The sequence below is a fragment of the Ptychodera flava genome, chromosome 21, assembly GCF_041260155.1.
Source record: "Ptychodera flava strain L36383 chromosome 21, AS_Pfla_20210202, whole genome shotgun sequence".
Classification (NCBI taxonomy): domain Eukaryota; kingdom Metazoa; phylum Hemichordata; class Enteropneusta; family Ptychoderidae; genus Ptychodera; species Ptychodera flava.
The window spans coordinates 24,451,242-24,474,373 of NC_091948.1; the positions used below are offsets into that span (position 1 = coordinate 24,451,242).

A 23,132-nucleotide genomic window follows, 5' to 3' on the forward strand; every position below is an offset into this window, starting at 1 on the left:
TGATACGGTGACCGCACGCTCTTGGTTATATGGCTTGCGTAGGTTCATGATAATGTACGAAATCTGTGACTTTCTCCTATGATAGTTTGTCCAACGACTTTGTAAATTTCATCAGCTGCTTCAGGTCCACTATCTTGAAGTAGGTTTCCAAGTAGTGGTAGAAGAACTCTGGAGCCTGTAAAAAACGACCAGACCGCAAGGAGTTGGATTTCATACTCTTTAAACTAATTGCTATATAAGGAGATGGTCAAAAATGTGTTAAACTTTATTGGCTGCATGTAATGCCGTACCATTAAGAAGCTACCAGCTATATCATATTATACTGCGGTTTCTAAATAATCATTGCATAATAATAAAATTTTTAATCTTTTTGTTCCGACTGTCCTGTAAGTTCATTTACTAGGGTCACCCTTACGCCTCAATATGGTGAACAACAGTAAAATCGCCATTGTTTTGGGTGGGAAAGATGACATTGAGGCATACTAAAAAATTAAATAAATTAGGCACATTGGGTAGTTTATTTTAAATAAAAAGGTTCCATACTCTGTCGTGACCTTGTGAGTTCAAAGCACACTTTGGAGGATAGCTTTACACGAGTTTCGGATAGTAGTGATCCAGCGGTGGCAAAATTTCGAATTCACAGTAACGGTGAAAAATAAGGATACAAACTCACCTCTCTTCGCAGGTCCTTCAGATACACCAGTTGTTCTCCACTGAGGTTCTTCAGTTTAGAGCTGAAATACGCAAAAACACCGGGTACAGTGGAGTTTGAATCTCACAGTCTTTGCGACAAAATCGAAAACTTTAAGCACGGGCGTGGCTTTTTCCTCGGTTTTGTATTCATGAAAAGTACATATGATTTGATAGATCACTCAAATTCGTTATACGGGAAGACTGCATCTTTCCGTATTACAAGCGAGCATGCGCATGATGGTACTATCTAGATCTCATCACGAGCTATGCCAGACAATATGAATGACGTGTAAAATAATCCCGACTACACATTACTGGGCGATCTGTGGAAGTATTACAAAGGTAGAACGCACCTCGGGGACAGACATTCGGACTCTCAAACTTTTACAATTCTGTTCTGATATACCACATGTGGGGGTTCATTTTAAAGCTCTTGGTGAAAGAAAACTTTTCACCGTCTTAGTTTTTCGAAATTTGAAAATTTTTATTTTTCTCCATAGAGTTAACACAGGGGTGGCGGCCATTTTGAATTTCTAATCTCGGTAAATCTTGGGTAATTTGTTTCTCTAGTACCAAAATTTGCACGGTGACCCCTATTTTTATTCTTGATTTTGAAAGAGAATGACTGAAAGATTCCTTGAGGAAAGTTAGAGCAAAAGTTTAAGTCTTTCACTTTCGAGGTGCATACTACCTTAAGTATAAACTGGGCGACGATGGGTGATTCTCCAGCCAAGATACTTTCAAATGGTTGTGTATTGGAGACAATGGGGATACAACATGCACGTCAGAACCGAACGTGCCTTTCTTCTGGAATATTAAAATATCAGTTGAAAACTCACGTATCAAGCTCGTTATCTTTCAGCCATTTATTAACGTCTTCCTGTGACCACGTGAGGGCGCCAATCGATTGGCTCGGCGCGGAAGACACCCAAGTCACACTTGTTGCTGTGGCGACAGCTTCCTTCTTCCTCCCCTTTGCGCTATGTGCTCTCTTCCTGCCCGACCCACGTAATGATGTTTTGCGCCCTCTCCCACGCTCTCCGAGCTCCTTGACCAGGGCTTGAAAAGACGTCTCGAATTGATCATTGTGATCAAATTTAAAGTACAGCTTGACGCCAAGTAGCATTCCAAGCCATCCATCAGGTTTATACCCTCCACGGGTTTCACAGGAACGATGGTTTTCTGTAGATGGTAGGCATACTCAGCTTCTGTATACAGTTGGAAGAAAACAAACAAGTGGGAAATGGAAAGGACTCATTACATGCAGTTTGTCACTTAGACAGGGAAAGCTACTTAAGATGCCATAAAGGCTACTCAAGTAACATTGCTTGATCGATTATCCAGTCGTAGAAATTTCAAGCATGACTGTCCATATGTAAATCACAAATTTTGATCTCTTACCACACGACGATGTGGTAGAAGAGGCGAGTTGCATAATGAAATAAAAAGTATAAGGGGTGGACCATTTGATATCCTGGGGGGGGGGCTTGGAAGATTTGGGGGAAAAAAAAGATGCCAGGTGGAGTTGCTCGAAAAAAAATTCTGGCTTTAGGTGGCTGATGGAAAAAAAATATGGACCATTGCGACTCGGAAAAAAAAATCTTGGCAATTGTTCGATGCACACTGCAGCATCAATAAAAATCAAGCAGTAGCTCTAGAGTTTTATAAAGCATAAACCGTTTCAAGCTTGAGGAACAATAACTGAATATGAACAATTGTACAGTATACATGACCTTCTGATTAGAGGAAGTATGCTGAAATTGAAATTGCTCACCAGTGTTTTCCAGAAATGTGTAAATTTGAATGTAAGGATTTTGTCAAAATACCACAAGAAGAGAGACAGCCTGCAAACATTTTACTATTATCGTTTACGCATAGAAAACTCATAACAATGAAAAATGCGTAGAGACTCAATCCAATGCGTAATATTATTACGCATTGGATCGACTCTCTACACATTTTTTCATTGTTATGAGTTTTCTATGTACGCATGTTTTATTCGTAAATGCGAACACTGTTAGAGTGAATTATCTTACCAATGTTTTTCTTAACAAAAGCGAATGTGTTTTGATTAGAATTGAATGAGTTTGATGGTTTGGGGGAAACTACTATGTGGTAATGAAGAATGGGAAATGGGCAATGAAATGAGCAGACAGCAGGTGATTTAAGATTAAATGTTACATCTTCACTGCAAATAAAACCATAAGTGTGTCATAAATAATACAAACAAAACAAAATCATGTTTGTTTGTTTTGTTGTATGTGAGCCACGTCTAAGACACACAACAAAAGTACTGTTTCAGTCAGTAAATGTCACCTCAGATGCCACCAGAGAAAACCATTTCCACTCCAAAATTTCATTTTTCGCCTTGCGAGAGGGGGACACCCCCCTCTCGCCGCCTCTCCCCCCCCTCGTCTCCCTCACTCGCCACTCAGTCGCTTCGCTCCCTCGCAGTCCACCCGGCTACTTTCTTAAATTACCCTGCTACTTTCAATGTAAGGACAACAATAACAAGTAAATGCCATAAATGTACATGATTTTACAAATATGTTTTTGTAAAGTGAATCAAAAATGTACATGTATTTACATATCTTTATTTAGTTTCTTGAATATAGTCTGTGTGCGATAGAACAGCATCTTGTAACTGGGTGTGAAAAAACCAAGCAAACAAACATTGCACCGAAATTTGGTAAAAAAAAAATATATCTCGAAGAAGGAAAGTGAAAAAAAAAAGTTGCCAGCATATGCCCTGTAGAAAAAAAATAATTCATGGTGAAGCACGTGGGAAAAAAAAATATGGCTCTCCACCAATCTTCCAAGCCCCCCCCCCAGGATATCAAATGGTCCACCCCTAATTTGATTCTCTATCTAGTTAGGGGCCCAAGCCGACCGGCTGGGACCCTATTGTTATTGCTCAAGTTCTACTACTTCCTCTTCTTTAGGGGCCCAGCCGACCGGCTGGGGACCCTATTGTTATTGCTCAAGTTCTACTACTTCCTCTTCTTCCTCTTTTTCTTCTTCTTCTGCCGATTCTTTGTCGACCTAGATCTCTTAAACGGCTGAACGAAAACTTCTCAAATTTGCAGGGCTAGTAGGTATCAATTAGTACTCGTGCACCTGACCCTTGAAATTTTGATTGGTCACGTGACCTGGCGGCCATATTGGATTTTCCAAAAACCTAAAAATGGCTTCTCCAGAAGACCTAGGGGTCTAGTCGATTTGAAATTTTTTGTATAGTAAGCATGAACCTATGGTCTTTAGAATTTGCAAATAAAATTGCATGCGGTCACGTGACCTTGGCCACCATATTGGATTTTCTAAAATAGTCAATTTATCTTTAAAAATCTTCTTCTCCAGAACCGAAACATCGATTAAGCTCAAATTTTACTCATGTCATCCTTACAGTGATCTCTTTTAAGTTTGCAAAAGACATTTTGATCGGTCACATGGTTTGGCCGCCATATTGGATTTTTTGAAATCACAATTTAATCTTTAAAAATCTTCTTCTCCAGAACAAATTCACCATTTGAACTAAAATTTAATAAATGTCATCTACAGTGTGATCTATTTCAAGTTTGCGAAAAGCGTTTCGATTGGTCACGTGGTTTGGCCGCCATATTGGATTGTGCAAAAAATCGTAATTTAATCTTTAAAAATCTTCTTCTCCAGAACCAAAACACTGGTTAAGCTGGAATTTTACTCATGTCATGCTTCAGTGATTTCTTTCAAGTTTGCTTAAGGCATTTCGATCGTCACTTGGTTTGGCCGCCATATTGGATTTTGTGAAATCACAATTTAATCTTTAAAAATCTTCTTCTCCAGAACTAACACTCCGATTGAACTAAAATTTTACATCTATCATTTTAAGTGTGATCTCTTTCAAGTTTGCGAAAGGCGTTTGGATCGGTCATGTGGTTTGGCCGCCATATTGAATTTTGCAAAAAAATCGTAATTTAATCTTTAAAAATCTTCTTCTCCAGAACCAAAACACTGATTAATATGAAATTTTACTCATGTCACCCTTACAGTGATCTCTTTCAAGTTTGCAAAAAGCTTCTACATCTATCATCGAAAGTGTGATCTCTTTCAAGTGTGCGAAAGGCATTTGGATCGGTCTCGTAGTTTCGCCGCCATATTGGATTTTGTGAAAAATCGTAATTTAATCTTTAAAAATCTTCTCCTCCAGAACAAATACACCGATTGAACTAAAATTTTACACTTATTTTCCCTAGTGGTAGTCCTTTAAGTTTGCGAAAGGCATTTTGATCAGTCACGTAATTTGGCCGCCATATTGGATTTTGTTTAAATCACAATTTAATCTTTAAAAATCTTCTTCTCCAGAAGCAATACACACATTCAACTGAAATTTTACTCATATCTTTCATAGTGCGAGCACTTTCAAGTTTGAGAAAGGCATTTGGATCGGTTAAGTCGCCCACATGTTCATAAGGCTGCAGTTTAAAACCTCGTCAGTCAGAAGATCGATCAGTGATGTATGTTATATTGTACACTTGAAAGTCAAAGACGGCACGACAGACTGCAATACCCGCTGTCAAATTCAGCTAGCAGTCACACGAACCCTAATCTCGGCCCCTTGTGTAAGGCAACTTTTGCGACCAGCTTTTGTACGCCAGGTGACGTTGTCGAGTATACTGCGACGGAAGTACTTAGAGGAGTGTGCCACTTGCTTTAAGGGGTGGCCGACCGGTGTGATCGACTGAATAGAGACAAGGTCCTGCTAGGGCACAATTACTGGGGTCTACGCACAGCTGATATGTGAGTGTCAAGGACCATAAATGAAGCTATTCGGGTATTTTTATATGTAGCAGGTGTCTGAATGCACGCTCACTTGTTCATCATGATAAAAAGACAGATACATGACATTGCAAGGTGTGGTGATTTGTTTATGTTTCTCTATCTGACATGGATGGAGTGGCCCTGGTGTGTTGTGTAACTGAGAGCATGTAGCTGATTAAAAATGTAAACAAGACCACATCAAGTCCAGCCGTTAATGTCGTAAAAATCGCTGATACATATCTATTGAAACAGCACCTTGTTAAATGAAGTTCTGCAGCTTGATCGAATTTCACTGTAATTGCTTTGTGCAGTTGCATGCCCGGTCTAAGAGATCGCCGAAATTTACCCGATATTTATCAGGGATTTGGGGACTTTGATATCGATAGTACACAATACTAGAATGACGTGCCCTGTGCCTCGGCACGCACGGTCTGTGAAGTCGCCGATATTTACTAGATATTTATTGGTGATTTGGGGACTCAGTCAAATATCGATACTAGACGATACTATATTCTGTCAAATCCCGGTTAAATATCCGATATATATCATGACCTTCCATTTCTGGTCAAACCCGACTTCCAAGGACTGACTCTAACTTCGATACTGAACAATACTAGATTCTGTCGAATCGCGGGTTTATATCCAATATCGGAAAAGTTGGACGCTCTTGCCATAGTTCTAGGTCTAAATAGGTGCGACCTGGCATCTTATGTTTGTTTGCACAACTTATTATAGTGGAAACACTCAGTAAACATCCACTTCCTTCGGCGTCTTTGCCTGCTTTGTTTTTCTGCGCGACTTCCGCGCTGTCAGTAACTTTACCAGGGCAGACAATGGCTCGGAAATGCGCGATTTGCGCAATCGCGCAGGCAAGAGAAAACCATGTCCACCATCGTAAATTATGCCGGTTCCATCACTGTTACTAATGAATCAAAAATAATCCTTATATCAGCCATATTATCGACATATTTTGTCATTTAATTGTCTACTCTTTGAACAAAATAATTTGTCGCTTTGTCGTACGTCGGCCGATGACTGACGGCAGACTTCTTTGGCATGCAACCAACATAGTGAGTTGATAGCGTTGGAATTTGACAAAAGCTTAAATGAGCATGCGCCAAAAAGTTTCAAGATCCCCCCGTTTTATAGTCCGGTCATTGTACGCTTTCGGTAGTTTCGAGACATCCAAACAATGCAAATGCATTACAAATGCACGGTACGATGCGCCTAGAGTTGATTGAAGTCGGTGAAATGTTAAAAATTAAAATAATTTTTAAAATCGTAGTTTCTTTGGTGTCTCTCCTATATCCATACGAACCTATTTGGAATTAGGCAGCGCAGGCCAGGTTTCCTAGCAATGGAATGCGTTATCTGAGTCTGTGCAGTAGTGAGTTAGTTTCAGTCGGGGATTCGATATATATCGGACATTTCACCACCTTACATGTACATGTTTTCATAAAACCGACTTCATGGACTGACTGTAACTTCGATACTAAACGATACTAGATTTTGTCAAATCGCGGGTAAATATCCGATATAGGCCTATATCGGAAATTTCACCGCCTTACTGTTCTGGTAAACCTGACTTAATTCCAGCATGCTATATTTTACATTCATGATTCCAGGGACTGACTCTAACCTAGATACTAGGCGATACTGAATTCTGTCAAATTACGGGTAAATATCCGATATATATCGGATATTTCACCACCTTATAGATCTAGCCGAGCCAATCTAACTTCGATGTTGTATAATCTAGTAGCCGTAAATATTGGATATCATATAAAAAGTGCAATGTCGCGGTGTCCTCGGGATTCCGGGATAAACTCCTTTGTGTAGCGCTCACCCCGCCCGCTATGGCGTTCACCACACTCAGGTGTCTCACATCGCCTTCACCCCACTAAAGCATTCACAAATCACAGTTTACGATGCAGCTAGAAGGCAGCTACAATTACCAACTACAAATTGTTTATGAGTTTGTCAGTTGGGAAGGAAACTAGGTTTAAAATGGCTGCTCACTCACAGCCTGTCGGTAAAATGGCTAATCAAATCTGGACGCTCTTATAATAGTTCTAGGTCTAAATAGGTGTGACCATTTCAGTTGTTAGAGTAGCTGTTCAGAATGTTTTTTTGCACAACTTATTACAGTGGGAACACTCAGTAAACATGCACTTTGTGAGGTTTATTAGTGTAAAAGTAGCCCTGCGTTCAGGTTTGTGTTCCTGGCGTTTTACGGCCTCCACCACAGCCCTGCAACGGTCTGTGGAGATAACTTGGGTCTCTTCGGCGAGATTCACAATGGCGATCTCCATGGGTAAATTTAAATAACTTGTCGAGTACGTTATGTTTCAGAATGCGAGCGGTTTTGGACGTTAGAAGAAGTTAATCGCAACTTTTCTGCGGTAGGTTAGGAGGTAAAAGCAGATAGGGAAAGGATATTGCCTCTATTTTTTACATCCATGCCCCAATAGAGAAGAATTTCGGCCAAAAAGACCGTATTTCGTTGCGGTCTGGATCTAAACCGGACCACAGAGACCCCAGTTATTACTACCATACGATCAACCTCCCAATCAGTGCAACGGGTGTTGATCATTCTGATGTGATCGTTGCCCATCAAACGGGTTTATATAAGTTACTGAACCTTTTCAGAGGGGCTGTTCAAGTTGCGGATAAGTTTGGAAATCCGTGTTTGGCTGTAGTGTGACTGTGTGATTATGGATAATTGCGGTTTCCACCACGCGCGATATATTGAACAAAATCCTCAACTACTATTGCGGAAAGTCTACCGTGAATTTGGAAAGTTAGGTAACGGCAAAAGCATACGACTTATTTTACAAAGTAGAGCGAGTAAGGCACTCCTGAACGGCGAAAATGTTGGTGGTGTATTGCTGGCAACAAGACAATATCTTTACAGACGTTAGGAACTTGTGTTGATTGGCTTCCGTAGAGATGAATTCGCGAGATTTTTCAGTGTATTGTGACGTGATATCGGAAACAGATTTTCAGAGAAGGCGCTCGCTCGTCTTCCGAGTCAACGTACTTCCGCATTCATATCGTGCAAATGCGCAATTCTTGTCGCGATATTTGAGCATTAAACTTGATCGTCAGTGAAACAAAAAGATGGTTCTCAATATCAAAACATTATGTATTTTATATTTTAGGGGTTCTGTATAAGTAATAGACATGAATATTTGGATTTATGATCCATGATTTCCGCGATCCGTGGCATGCTTCAAGCTGGCCGTGAATACGCACTGATTTTTTTTGTGATGACCCCTGACCCAAGTTTCATCGATACATTGTGCGCGCTGTCCGAGCATCGCTTGCTAAAATTCATGGAGACATGCTAAATTCAAGCGTAAAGCAAATGTATCGAAAGTCTAACATGCACAAATATCTCAAGTCTATGAGTATTTTACTTTTGAACTGGTATGAAAATGGATATCTATTTCGTTTGAAAAACTGGTGTGCTGAAGCAGGTTTCATGCTGTTAAAGCGCGACATGTACAGTACAGCACTGATAGCGATTGCAGGTTTGTTACCAAGGCTGCGTTCACAAAAAAAAAAAAACGATTAGGGGGGCTGGAGAAATTCAGTAACGGTGATTTGAAAATTTGAGGGTAGTAGAGAGGGAACTTGAAATATTGCCCCATCTGTAGGGGGCACTTGAAAATGTCTTGGTTTCCTTTTATGTTTTACATTTTCCGATTCCAAGTTTTTGTAGGTAATTTAATGCACAATACCATTTTTATGTCATTCAAATGTTGTAATGTTAGTAATAATTTAACAGAATCTACAACCATTTTGTCACATTCCATGACTTTTATCTCGAAAAAAATCTAAACATTTGTGATTTGTCGTAAAAAAATCAGACTTGAGCCTAGTAACAGGGCACAAGCTCCAACCGTTGATGATTTTTGCAATATTTCTATCCAATATATCAACTACAGTTTCTTGCTGTCTCCCTACAGCATGCTCAAACACACAATGTTCAGTTTCTCGACAAAGCCAGTATATATGTATTAGGTGATAGTTTAATTAGAGTCCAGACTGACAGTCAGTTGTCAGCATTGATGCATGGTACACATACACTTGCTGTGCTAGCAAGCTGAATACTGGACAGTTCAACATACTGTAGAGAGTAGAACACGAACGCAGTTGTATAAACTGAACATAAATATTGTCAAAATTATCAAAGATAATACCGCTACTGCCTATGGGCAACTGTCACTACCAGATACTGCCCTGTTACTGGTACAGTAGTGTCACTGTTACTGCATACGTTAGCAGTGACAGAGAGAGCTCTGACTCTGACGTACATGGTAGTTGAAGAATAGTGTGTGTCAAATGACGCTCATGACAGTGAAACATTATACCTAAACAAGATCAGGCCAGAAAGCAATACAAGGAAGAACACATGGAAATTTTTTTGAATTCTGGCATATGAGAATAATCAAATATTACAAACAAAAGATGGGGTCACTATGCTTGATTTTCTAAATTTCACATTCTTGTCATAAAATTATACAAAAGTAAAACTTTGAACAGTAAAGATGAAATGAAAAAATATATGACTAAATGGAATTACAACCAAATTGCAATTATTGCACTCAAAATTTCAGAGATGAATACATTAATTTGATGGAATATTTCAGCCTTCCAGTATTGTCAATATTGAGTAGCATGTAATTCATATATGTCTTGTACTTTTGAAAGACATTTTCGGTAGCTCACCGTGCTCAGTTTCAGACTCCACATTCGATTTTGCGAAAATCGCAATTTATCTCTAAAATCTTATTCTCCAGAACCACAACACTGATGGCAATGAAATTCCACTTTTGTCATTCTTAGTGAGAGCTCTTTCAAGTTTGTGAAAGGCAATTTGATCGGTCACGTGGTTTTGCCGCCATATTGTATTTTGCATAAAACATACGATTACGATTGAAACAGACAGTAAATATGAGATGATGTTCAAAATTCTTCTTTACAAGGACTTGACTGTTTTTAAGCTGAAATTTTGCAAATAATAAAATCACAGCACGAACTGGAAACCATGTTAATCGCTTGGGCCCCGCCAACGCTGCTTGCAGCTTTAATTAGGGGCCCAAGCCTACCGGCTGGGCCCCTATTGGTTTTATAGGAGTTCAATATTTAGGGGCCCAAGCCGACCGGCTGGGCCCCTATTGGTTTTATAGGAGTTCAACTTTCTTCTTCTACTTCTTCTTCTTCTTCCGCTCTTTTTTTGTCGACCTAGAACTCAACCACCGCTTACCGCAAACTTCTGAAACTTGCAGGGCTAATAGGTACCTATGAGATCTCGTGCACCTGGGTATACAAATTTCGATTGGTCACGTGACTTGGCGGCCATATTGGATTTTCCAAAAACCTAAAAATGGCTTCTCCAGAAGACCCAGGGGTCTAGTCGATTTGAAATTTTTTGTATAGCAAGCATGGTCTAAGGTCTTAAGAATTTGCCAATAAAATCGCATGCGGTCACGTGACCTTGGCCGCCATATTGGATTTTGCGAAAATCGTGATTTAATCTTTAAAAATCTTCTTCTCCAGAACCAAAACACCAATTTGACTGAAATTTGACATGTAGCATCTTAAGTGTGATCTCTTTCAAGTTTGCGAAAGGCGTTTTGATCGGTCACGTGGTTTGGCCGCCATATTGGATTTTGCAAAACTCGTGATTTAATCTTCAAAAATCTTCTTCTCCAGAACAAACACACCGATTCAACTGAAATTTGACATGTAGCATCTTAAGTGTGATCTCTTTCAAGTTTGCGAAAGGCGTTTTAATCGGTCACGTTGTCTGGCCGCCATATTGGATTTTTGCGAAAATCGTGATTTAATCTTCAAAAATCTTCTTCTCCAGAACAAACACACCGATTCAACTGAAATTTGACATGTAGCATCTTAAGTGTGATCTCTTTCAAGTTTGCGAAAGGCGTTTTAATCGGTCACGTGGTCTGGCCGCCATATTGGATTTTTGTGAAAATCGTGATTTAATCTTTAAAAATCTTCTTCTCCAGAACCAACACACCGATTCGACTGAAATGTGACATATAACATCTTAAGTGTGATCTCTTTCAAGTTTGCGAAACGCGTTTTGATCGGTCACTTGGTCTGGCCGCCATATTGGATTTTGCGAAAAATCTGATTTAATTGTTGAAAATCTTCTTCTCCAGAACCAACACACCGATTCGACTGAAATTTGACATGTAACATCGTAAGTGTAATCTCTTTCGAGTTTGCGAAAGGCGTTTTGATCGGTCACATGGTTTGGCCGCCATATTGGATTTTGCGAAAATCGTGATTTAATCTTTAAAAATCTTCTACTCCAGAACCAATACACAGATTCGATTGAAATTTGACATGTAACATCTTTAGTGTGATCTCTTTCAAGTTTGCGAAAGGCCTTTTGATCGGTCACGTGGTTTGGCCGCCATATTGGATTTTTCAAAAATCGTGATTTAATCTTTAAAAATCTTCTTCTCCCGAACAAACATCGAATTGACTGAAATTTTGCATATACCATCTTTAAAGTGATGTGTTTCAAGTTTGTGAAATAGGTTTTGATCGGTCTCGTGGTTTGGCCGCCATATTGGATTTTCCGTAAAATATTAAATTCCAAGTGAAACGTACAGTAACTATTAGATGATGTTCAAAATCCTACTTTTTCAAGCTCGAATTTTGCACATAATATCATTATTGCAAGATTTTTCAACCATGTTCACCGCTTGGGCCCCGCCAACGCTGCTTGCAGCTTTAATTAGGGGCCCAAGCCGACCGGCTGGGCCCCTATTGGTTTTATAGGAGTTCAACTTTCTTCTTCTACTTCTTCTTCTTCTTCCGCTCTTTTTTTGTCGACCTAGAACTCAAACACCGCTTACCGCAAACTTCTGAAACTTGCAGGGCTAATAGGTACCTATGAGATCTCGTGCACCTGGGTATACAAATTTTGATTGGTCACGTGACCTGGCGGCCATATTGGATTTTCCAAAAATCTAAAAATGGCTTCTCCAGATAACCTAGGGGTGTAGTCGATTTGAAATTTTTTGTATAGCAAGCATGGCCTAAGGTCTTTAAAAATTGCCAATAAAAATCGCATGCGGTCACGTGACCTTGGCCGCCATATTGGATTTTTGAAAAATACCAATTTAATCTTTAAAAATCTTCTTCTCCAGAACCAAAACACCGATTCGACTAAAATTTCACATGTAACATCTTAAGTGTGATCTCTTTCAAGTTTGCGAAAGGCGTTTTGATCGGTCACGTGGTTTGGCCGCCATATTGGATTTTGCGAAAATCGTGATTTAATCTTTAAAAATCATCTTCTCCAGAACCAACACACTGATTCTACTGAAATTTGATAAATAGCATCTTAAGTGTGATCTCTTTCAAGTTTTGCGGAAGGCGTTTTGATCGGTCATGTGGTCTGGCCGCCATATTGGATTTTGCGAAAATCGTGATTTAATCTTCAAAAATCTTCTTCTCCAGAACCAACACACCGATTCAACTAAAATTTCACATGTAACATCTTAAGTGTGATCTCTTTCAAGTTTGCGAAAGGCGTTTTGATCGGTCACGTGGTTTGGCCGCCATATTGGATTTTGCGAAAATCGTGATTTAATCTTTAAAATTCTTCTTCTCCAGAACCAACACACCGATTCTACTAAAATTTGATATGTAACATCTTAAGTGTGATCTCTTTCCAGTTTGCAAAAGGCGTTTTGATCGGTCACGTGGTCTGGCTGCCATATTGGATTTTGCGAAAATCGTGATTTAATCTTCAAAAATCTTCTTCTCCAGAACCAACCCACGATTTGACTTAAATTTGACATGTAACATCTTAAGTGTTGTCTCTTTCAAGTTTGCGAAAGGCGTTTTGATCGGTCACGTGGTTTGGCCGCCATATTGGATTTTGTGAAAATCGTGATTAAATCCTTAAAAATCTTCTTCTCCAGAATCAACAAACGGATTCGACTGAAATTTGACATGTAACATAAAAGTGTGATCTCTTTCAAGTTTGCGAAAGGCGTTTTGATCGGTCACGTGGTTTGGCCGCCATATTGGATTTTCCGTAATATATTAAATTCCAAGTGAAACGTACAGTAACTATTAGATGATGTTCAAAATCCTACTTTTGCAAGCTCGAATTTTGCACATAATATCATTAGTGCAAGATTTTTCAACCATGTTAACCGCTTGGGCCCCGCCAACGCTGCTTGCAGCTTTAATTAGGGGCCCAAGCCTACCGGCTGGGCCCCTATTGGTTTTATAGGAGTTCAATATTCTTCTTCTGGTTCTTCCGCTCTTTTTTTGTCGACCTAGAACTCAAACACCGCTTACCGCAAACTTCTGAAACTTGCAGGGCTAATAGGTACCTTGAGATCTCGTGCACCTGGGTATACAAATTTCGATTGGTCACGTGACCTGGCGGCCATATTGGATTTTCCGAAAACCTAAAATTGGCTTCTCCAGAAGACCCAGGGGTCTAGTCGATTTGAAATTTTTGTATAGCAAGCATGGCCTAAGGTCTTAAGAATTGCCAATAAAATCGCATGCGGTCACGTGACCTTGGCCGCCATATTGGATTTTCGAAAAATACCCATTTAATCTTTAAAAATCTTCTTCTCCAGAACCAAAACACCGATTCGACTGAAATTTCACATGTAACATCTTAAGTGTGATCTCTTTCAAGTTTGCGAAAGGCGTTTGGATCGGTCACGTGGTTTGGCCGCCATATTGGATTTTGAGAAAATCGTGATTTAATCTTCAAAAATCTTCTTCTCCAGAACCAACAAACTGATTCGACTGAAATTTCACATGTAACATCTTAAGTGTGATCTCTTTCAAGTTTGCGAAAGGCGTTTTGATCGGTCACATGGTTTGGCCGCCATATTGGATTTTGCGAAAATCGTGATTTAATCTTTAAAAATCTTCTTCTCCAGAACCAAAACACTGATTCGACTGAAATTTAACATGTAACATCTTAAGTGTGATCTCTTTCAAGTTTGCGAAAGGCGTTTTGATCGGTCACGTGGTTTGGCCGCCATATTGGATTTTGAGAAAATCGTGATTTAATCTTTAAAAATCTTCTTCTCCAGAACCAAACACACCGATTCGACTGAAATTTGACATGTAACATCTTAAGTGTGATCTCTTTCAAGTGTGGCAATAGCGTTTTGATCGTCACGTGGTTTGGCCGCCATATTGGATTTTCGAAAAATACCCATTTAATCTTTAAAAATCTTCTTCTCCAGAACCAACACACTGATTCGACTGAAATTTGACATGTAACATCTTAAGTGTGATCTCTTTAAGTTTGCTAAAGGCGTTTGAATCGGTCACGTGGTTTGGCCGCCATATTGGATTTTGCGAAAATCGTGATTTAATCTCTAAAAATCTTGTTCTCCAGAACCAACACACCGATTCGACTGAAACTTGACATGTAACATCTCAAGTGTGATCTCTTTCAAGTTTGCAAAAGGCGGTTCGATCGGTCACGTGGTTTGGCCGCCATATTGGATTTTCTGTAAAATATTAAATTCCAAGTGAAACGTACAGTAACTATTAGATGATGTTCAAAATCCTACTTTTGCAGCTCGAATTTTGCACATAATATCATTAGTGCAAGATATTTCAACCATGTTAACCGCTTGGGCCCCGCCAACGCTGCTTGCAGCTTTAATTAGGGGCCCAAGCCAACCGGCTGGGCCCCTATTGGTTTTATAGGAGTTCAACTTTCTTCTTCTTCTTCTTCTTCTTCTACTTCTTCTTCTTCTTCCGCTCTTTTTTTGTCGACCTAGAACTCAAACACCGCTTACCGCAAACTTCTGAAACTTGCAGGGCTAATAGGTACTTATGAGATCTCGTGCACCTGGGTATACAAATTTCGATTGGTCATGTGACCTGGCGGCCATATTGGATTTTCCAAAAATCTAAAAATGGCTTCTCCAGATAACCTAGGGGTCTAGTCGATTTGAAATTTTTTGTATAGCAAGCATGGCCTAAGGTCTTAAAAATTTGCCAATAAAATCGCATGCGGTCACGTGACCTTGGCCGCCATATTGGATTTTTGAAAAATACCAATTTAATCTTTAAAAATCTTCTTCTCCAGAACCAAAACACCGATTCGACTAAAATTTCACATGTAACATCTTAAGTGTGATCTCTTTCAAGTTTGCGAAAGGCGTTTTGATCGGTCACGTGGTTTGGCCGCCATATTGGATTTGCGAAAATCGTGATTTAATCTTTAAAAATCATCTTCTCCAGAACCAACACACTGATTCTACTGAAATTTGATAAATTCATCTTAAGTGTGATCTCTTTCAAGTTTGCGGAAGGCGTTTTGATCGGTCACGTGGTCTGGCCGCCATATTGGATTTTGCGAAAATCATGATTTAATCTTCAAAAATCTTCTTCTCCAGAACCAACACACCGATTCGACTAAATTTCACATGTAACATCTTAAGTGTGATCTCTTTCAAGTTTGCGAAAGGCGTTTTGATCGGTCATGTGGTTTGGCCGCCATATTGGATTTTGCGAAAATCGTGATTTAATCTTTAAAAATCTTCTTCTCCAGAACCAACACACCGATTCGACTGAAATTTGATATATAACATCTTAAGTGTGATCTCTTTCCAGTTTGCAAAAGGCGTTTTGATCGGTCACGTGGTTTGGCCGCCATATTGGATTTTGCGAAAATCGTGATTTAATCTTCAAAAATCTTCTTCTCCAGAACCAACACACCGATTCTACTGAAATTTGATATGTAACATCTTAAGTGTGATCTCTTTCCAGTTTGCGAAAGGCGTTTTGATCGGTCATGTGGTTTGGCCGCCATATTGGATTTTTGCGAAAATCATGATTTAATCTTTAAAAATCTTCTTCTCCAGAACCAACCCCGATTTGACTTAAATTTGACTAGTAACATCTTAAGTGTTGTCTCTTTCAAGTTTGCGAAAGGCGTTTTGATCGGTCACGTGGTTTGGCCGCCATATTGGATTTTCCGTAATATATTGAATTCCAAGTGAAACGTACAGTAACTATTAGATGATGTTCAAAATCCTACTTTTGCAAGCTCGAATTTTGCACATAATATCATTAGTGCAAGATTTTTCAACCATGTTAACCGCTTGGGCCCCGCCAATGCTGCTTGCAGCTTTAATTATTTTTGTACAGCAACAGTTCAGCGGTTTAAGTGCAGCATTTGCACAGTTTTCACAGAGTAATATAAGAGTGAAATATGTATACAGTTCTGATCTGAATGTTAGTGTCAATTATTTGTACGGTTCTGTTTTATACATGCACTATCGTGATGTATTTTTTGCAGTTTTTTTCATGTATTTCCTCATTAGCAGAAAATAGGACGCAGAGGAAGAAAAAAAACTTTATTTTTCTTGTCATCATATCAGTCTGTATGGCTGACAAGTGACCACACAATTAATGGACTGTTATTGTAATACTATTTCCCATTTGTCTATGACACACACTTTTTAAAGTCATGTAAATGGGAAATGGGGAAAGTGATCTTTGACACGAAATTTTCATGTATAACAACTAGTTCAAGGATATATCAACACATAGGACACATATTAAATTGACAGAATGAGCTAGGATGGTATACATCAATTGGCTTAAAATGCTGGTTCGCCTAGACATAAAATGATGTGGTGAGGCAGGAATTTGTTACTGTATTTTTTTTATTCTTCAATCAACAACACGGAGTTAAACATGACAACATCATAGGAATGCACGCAGACTGCACAGCAGTGTTGCTTAATTATTTGTGTATAACAACAGTTCTTTGATTAACTTAAACGCAGCATTTGCACAGTTTTGACAGCGCAATATAAGAGTAACATATGAGTACAGTTCTGAATGGAATATAAGTGTCAATTATTTTTTAAGCTTCTGTTTTATACATATACTATCGCCGAGTTTTTTGTGTTATTTTGTTTTTTAATTATTTCCCATGAGCAGAATAAAGGCTGACGCGGCGAATCTGAATTGACGGGCACGAGGATGACAGACAAACTTTTTATTTTTCTTGTCATCACATCAGTCTGTATGGCTGACAAGTGACCACACAATCAGTGGAAATTTATTGTAATGCTATTTCCCGTTTGTCTATGACACACTTTTCAAAATCATGTAAATGGGAAATGAGAAAAATGATCTTGACAGGAAATTTCCACTTATAACAACTAGTCAAAGGATTTGTCAACACATAGGACACATGGTAAATTTCCAGAATGAGCTATGATGCTCTACATCAATTGTACTTAAAATGCTTGTTCGCTCTCTCTGTCAAGCATACTTTTCACAATCATTTCACATGGGAATTGAGATGCGTGAGCTTATAAATGTATTTTCACATGTGTTAACAACTAGTCTAAAGATTTCTCTACACATGAAACACATGGAAGCTCAAAATTTGCACATTGTATCATCAATGCAAGTACTTTCAACCATGGCAACCGCTTGGGCCCCGCCAACGCTGCTTGCAGCTTTAATTAGGGGCCCAAGCCTACCGGCTGGGCCCCTATTGGTTTTATAGGAGTTCAACTTTCTTCTTCTTCTTCTTCTTCTTCTTCTTCTTCTACTTCTTCTTCTTCTTCCGCTCTTTTTTTGTCGACCTAGAACTCAAGCACCGCTTACCGCAAACTTCTGAAACTTGCAGGGCTAATAGGTACCTATGAGATCTCGTGCACCTGGGTATAGAAATTTCGAATAGTCGCGCGATGTGGCGGCCATATTGGATTTGCGAAAAATACCAATTTAATTTTAAAAATCTTCTTCTCCAGAACCAACATACAGATTTAGCTGAAATTTTACTCATGTCATCCCTAGGAGGATCTCTTTTAAGTTTGCGAAAGGCGTTTCGATCGGTCACGTGATTTGGCGGCCATCTTGGATTTTACGAAAATCACAATTTAATCATTGAAAATCTTCTTCTCCAGAACCAACGCACCGATTTAACTCAAATTTTACTCATGTCTTCCCTAGGAGGATCTCTTTCAAGTTTGCGAAAGGCGTTTCGATCGGTCACGTGATTTGGCCGCCATCTTGGATTTTACGAAAATCACAATTTAATCATTAAAAATCTTCTTGTCCAGAACAAACACACCGATTTTACTGAATTTTACTCATGTCATCCTTAGAGTGACCTCTTTTAAGCTTGCGAAAGACATTTGGATCGGTCACATGATTGGCCGCCATATTGGATTTTTGAAAAATACCAATTTAATCTTCAAAAATCTTCTTCTCCAGAACTAACACCAAAATCTTTTCGCAAACTTTATAGGCCATACTACTAGATGCTCTATAATAAATTTCAAGGAAATTAACCTGGCAGTTTTTGAGAAGAAGATTTTTAAAGTATTATTTTTCTGATTTTTCAATGACCTTTGACCTCCAATATACCTCTGCAGCAAAGCTATACAAATGGCTTATTCTGGCCTATGTAAGAGTCATATCTAATACTAGGCAATCTAATAGAGCAAGAGGTCAGATTTTTGGTATATAGGGATAACTACGAAAAACAATTTTTTAACAAAATGTCACATGACTTTGATGTCGTTTGACCTCAAATATACATAATGTCCATAACTAAGGAACCACAAGTGCTACATCCTTCATATTTGGTATGATGGGAGACCTTATGACACCACATCCTGTACCTCATTAATTATGCGCATATCTAATTCTGAGCCAGCCAATAGAGCTAGAGGTCTGATTTTTGGTAATATATGGATAACTTAGCAATACAGTTTTTTTGACATAATGTCACGTGACCTCGATGACCTTTGACCTTGAATATACGTATATGTCCATAACTCAGTAACCACAAGTGTTACACCCTTCATATTTGGTATGATGGGAGACCTTATGACACCACATCCTGTACCTCATTAATTATGCGCATATCTAATTCTGAGCCAGCCAATAGAGCTAGAGGTCTGATTTTTGGTATATATGGATAACTTAGCAATACAATTTTTTTGACATAATGTCACGTGACCTCGATGACCTTTGACCTTGAATATACGTATATGTCCATAACTCAGTAACCACAAGTGCTACAGCCTTCATATTTGGTATGATGGGAGACCTTATGACACCACATCCTGTACCTCATTAATTATGCGCATATCTAATTCTGAGCCAGCCAATAGAGCTAGAGGTCTTATTTTTGGTATATAGGGATAACTTAGCAATACAATTTTTTTGACAAAATATTACATGACCTCGATGACCTTTGACCTTGAATATATGTATATGTCCATAACGCAGTAACCACAAGTGTTACACCCTTCATATTTGGTATGATGGGAGACCTTATGACACCACATCCTGTACCTCATTAATTATGCGCATATCTAATTCTGAGCCAGCCAATGGAGCTAGAGGTCTTATTTTTGGTATATAGGGATAACTTAGCAATACAATTTTTTTGAAAAAAATTACATGACCTCGATGACCTTTGACCTTGAATATATGTATATGTCCATAACGCAGTAACCACAAGTGTTACACCCTTCATATTTGGTATGATGGGAGACCTTATGACACCACATCCTGTACCTCATTAATTATGCGCATATCTAATTCTGAGCCAGCCAATAGAGCTAGAGGTCTGATTTTTGGTATATAGGGATAACTTAGCAATACAATTTTTTTGACATAATGTCACGTGACCTCGATGACCTTTGACCTTGAATATACGTATATGTCAATAACTCAGTTACCACAAGTGCTACAGCCTTCATATTTGGTATGATGGGAGACCTTATGACACCACGTCCTGTACCTCATTAATTATGCGCATATCTAATTTTGAGCCAGCCAATAGAGCTAGAGGTCTGATTTTTGGTATATAGGGATAACTTAGCATTACAATTTTTTTGACAAAATATCACGTGACCTCGATGACCTTTGCCCTTAAATATGAGTATATGTCCATAACTCAGTAACCACAAGTGCTACATCCTTCATATTTGGCCGCCATATTGGATTTTACGTGCAATTCCCACTGACACGTACAGTAACTATGAGATGATGTTCAAAATCATACTTTTCCAAGATCGAATTTTGCACATAATATCATTAGTGCAAGATCTTTCAACCATGTTATCCGCTTGGGCCCCGCCAACGCTGCTTGCAGCTTTAATCTTCTTCTTTTCGTTCTTCCGCTCTTTTTTTGGCGACCTAGAACTCAAACACCGCTTACCGCAAACTTCTGAAACTTGCAGGGCTAATAGGTACCTATAAGATCTCGTGCACCTGGGTATACAAATTTCGATTGGTCACGTGACCTGGCGGCCATATTGGATTTTCCAAAAAACCTACAAATGGCTTCTCCAGAAGACCCAGGGGTCTAGTCGATTTGAATTTTTTTGTATAGCAAGCATGGCCTAAGGTCTTCAGAATTTGCCAATAAAATCGCATGCGGTCACGTGACCTTGGCCGCCATATTGGATTTTTGAAAAATACCCATTTAATCTTTAAAAATCTTCTTCTCCAGAACCAAAACACCGATTCGACTGAAATTTCACATGTAACATCTTAAGTGTGATCTCTTTCAAGTTTGCGAAAGGCGTTTTGATCGGTCACGTGGTTTGGCCGCCATATTGGATTTTGAGAAAATCGTGATTTAATCTTCAAAATCTTCTTCTCCAGAACCAACACACTGATTCGACTGAAATTTGACATGTAACATCTTAAGTGTGATCTCTTTCAAGTTTGCGAAAGGCGTATTTATCGGTCACGTGGTCTGGCCGCCATATTGGATTTTTGCGAAAATCGTTATTTAATCTTTAAAATCTTCTTCTCCAGAACCACACACCGATACGACGAACGAAATTGACATTTAATCTTAAGTGTGATCTCTTTCAAGTTTGCGAAAGGCGTTTTGATCGGTCACGTGGTCTGGCCGCCATATTGGATTTTTGCGAAAATCGTAATATAATCTTTAAAAATCTTCTTCTCCAGAACCAACACACCGATTCGACTGAAATTTGACATGTAACATCTTAAGTGTGATCTCTTTCAAGTTTGCGAAAGGCGGTTTTGATCGGTCATGTGGTCTGGCCGCCATATTGGATTTTGCGAAAATCGTGATTTAATCTTTAAAAATCTTCTTCTCCAGAACCAACACACCGATTAAACTGAAATTTGACATGTAACATCTTAAGTGTGATCGCTTTCAAATTTGCAAAAGGCGTTTTGATCGGTCATGTGGTTTGGCCGCCATATTGGATTTTAGGAAAATCATGAATTAATATTTAAAAATTTTCTTCTCCACAACCAACACACCGATTGAGCTGAAATTTTCTGTGTAACATCTTAAGTGTGATCTCTTTCAAGTTTGCAAAAGGCGTTTGGATCGGTCACGTGGTTTGGCTGCCATATTGGATTTTTCGAAAATCGTGATTTAATCTTTAAAAATCTTCTTCTCCCAAACAAACACTGATTTGACAGAAATTTTCATATACCATCTTAAGTGTGATGTGATTTTAAGTTTGCGAAATGCGTTTTGATCGGTCACGTGGTTTGGCCGCCATATTGGATTTTCCGTAAAATATTAAATTTCAAGTGAAACGTAAAGTAACTATTAGATGATGTTCAAAATCCTACTATTTGAAGCTCAAATGTTGCATATAATATCATTAGTGCAGGATATTTCAACCATGTTAACCGCTTGGGCCCCGCCAACGCTGCTTGCAGCTTTAATTAGGGGCCCAAGCCGACCGGCTGGGACCCTATTGTTATTGCTCAAGTTCTACTGACTTCCTCTTCTTCTTCTTCTGCCGTTTCTTTGCTCACCTATATCTCTCGAACGGCTGAACGAAAACTTCTCAAACTTGCAGGGCTAATAGGAGCCAATTAGTACTCGTGCACCTGACCCTTGAAATTTTGATTGGTCATGTGACCTGGCGGCCATATTGGATTTTCCAAAAACCTAAAGATGGCTTCTCCAGAAGACGTAGGGGTCTAGTCGATTTGAAATTTTTTGTATAGCAAGCATGACCTAAGGTCTTTAGAATTTGCAAATAAAATCGCATGCGGTCACGTGACCTTGGCCGCCATATTGGATATTCTAAAATACTCATTTAATCTTTAAAAATCTTCTTCTCCAGAACCAACACACCGATTGAGCTCAAATTTTACTCATGTCATCCTTACAGTGATCTCTTTCAAGTTTGCAAAAATCATTTTGATCGGTCACGTGGTTTGGCCGCCATATTGGATTTTGTGAAATCACAATTTAATCTTTAAAAATCTTCTTCTCAAGAACCGATTCACCGATTGAACTAAAATTTTACATATATCATCTGAAGTGTGATCTCTTTCAAGGTTGCGAAAGGCGTTTGGATCAGTCACGTGGTTTGGCCGCCATATTGGATTTTGCAAAAAATCGTAATTTAATCTTTAAAAATCTTCTCCTGCAGAACCAAAACACCGATTAAGCTGAAATTCTACTCATGTCATCCTAACAGTGATCTCTTTCAAGTTTGCAAAAAGCATTTTGATCGGTCATGTGGTTTGGCCGCCATATTGGATTTTGTGAAATCACAATTTAATCTTTAAAAATCTTCTTCTCCAGAACCGGTTCACCGATTGAACTAAAA

At 38.9% G+C, this 23,132-nt stretch overlaps 1 protein-coding gene across 2 annotated transcripts in view; it reads right to left on the reverse strand.

The window, feature by feature from the left end:
- Positions 1-23,132, reverse strand: part of LOC139121803 (uncharacterized) — a 53,074-nt gene continuing 29,942 nt past the window's right edge. The window contains exons 7-9 of one of the 2 annotated variants that reach the window (XR_011549354.1): positions 1,533-1,901; positions 674-734; positions 1-175 (exon numbers count right to left, since the gene is read on the reverse strand). The gene's annotated coding sequence lies outside the window, so the exon portion shown is untranslated. Of the gene's footprint in view, positions 176-673; positions 735-1,532; positions 1,902-23,132 lie in introns of those variants that run through there. The other variant, XR_011549355.1, reaches the window with a different exon arrangement.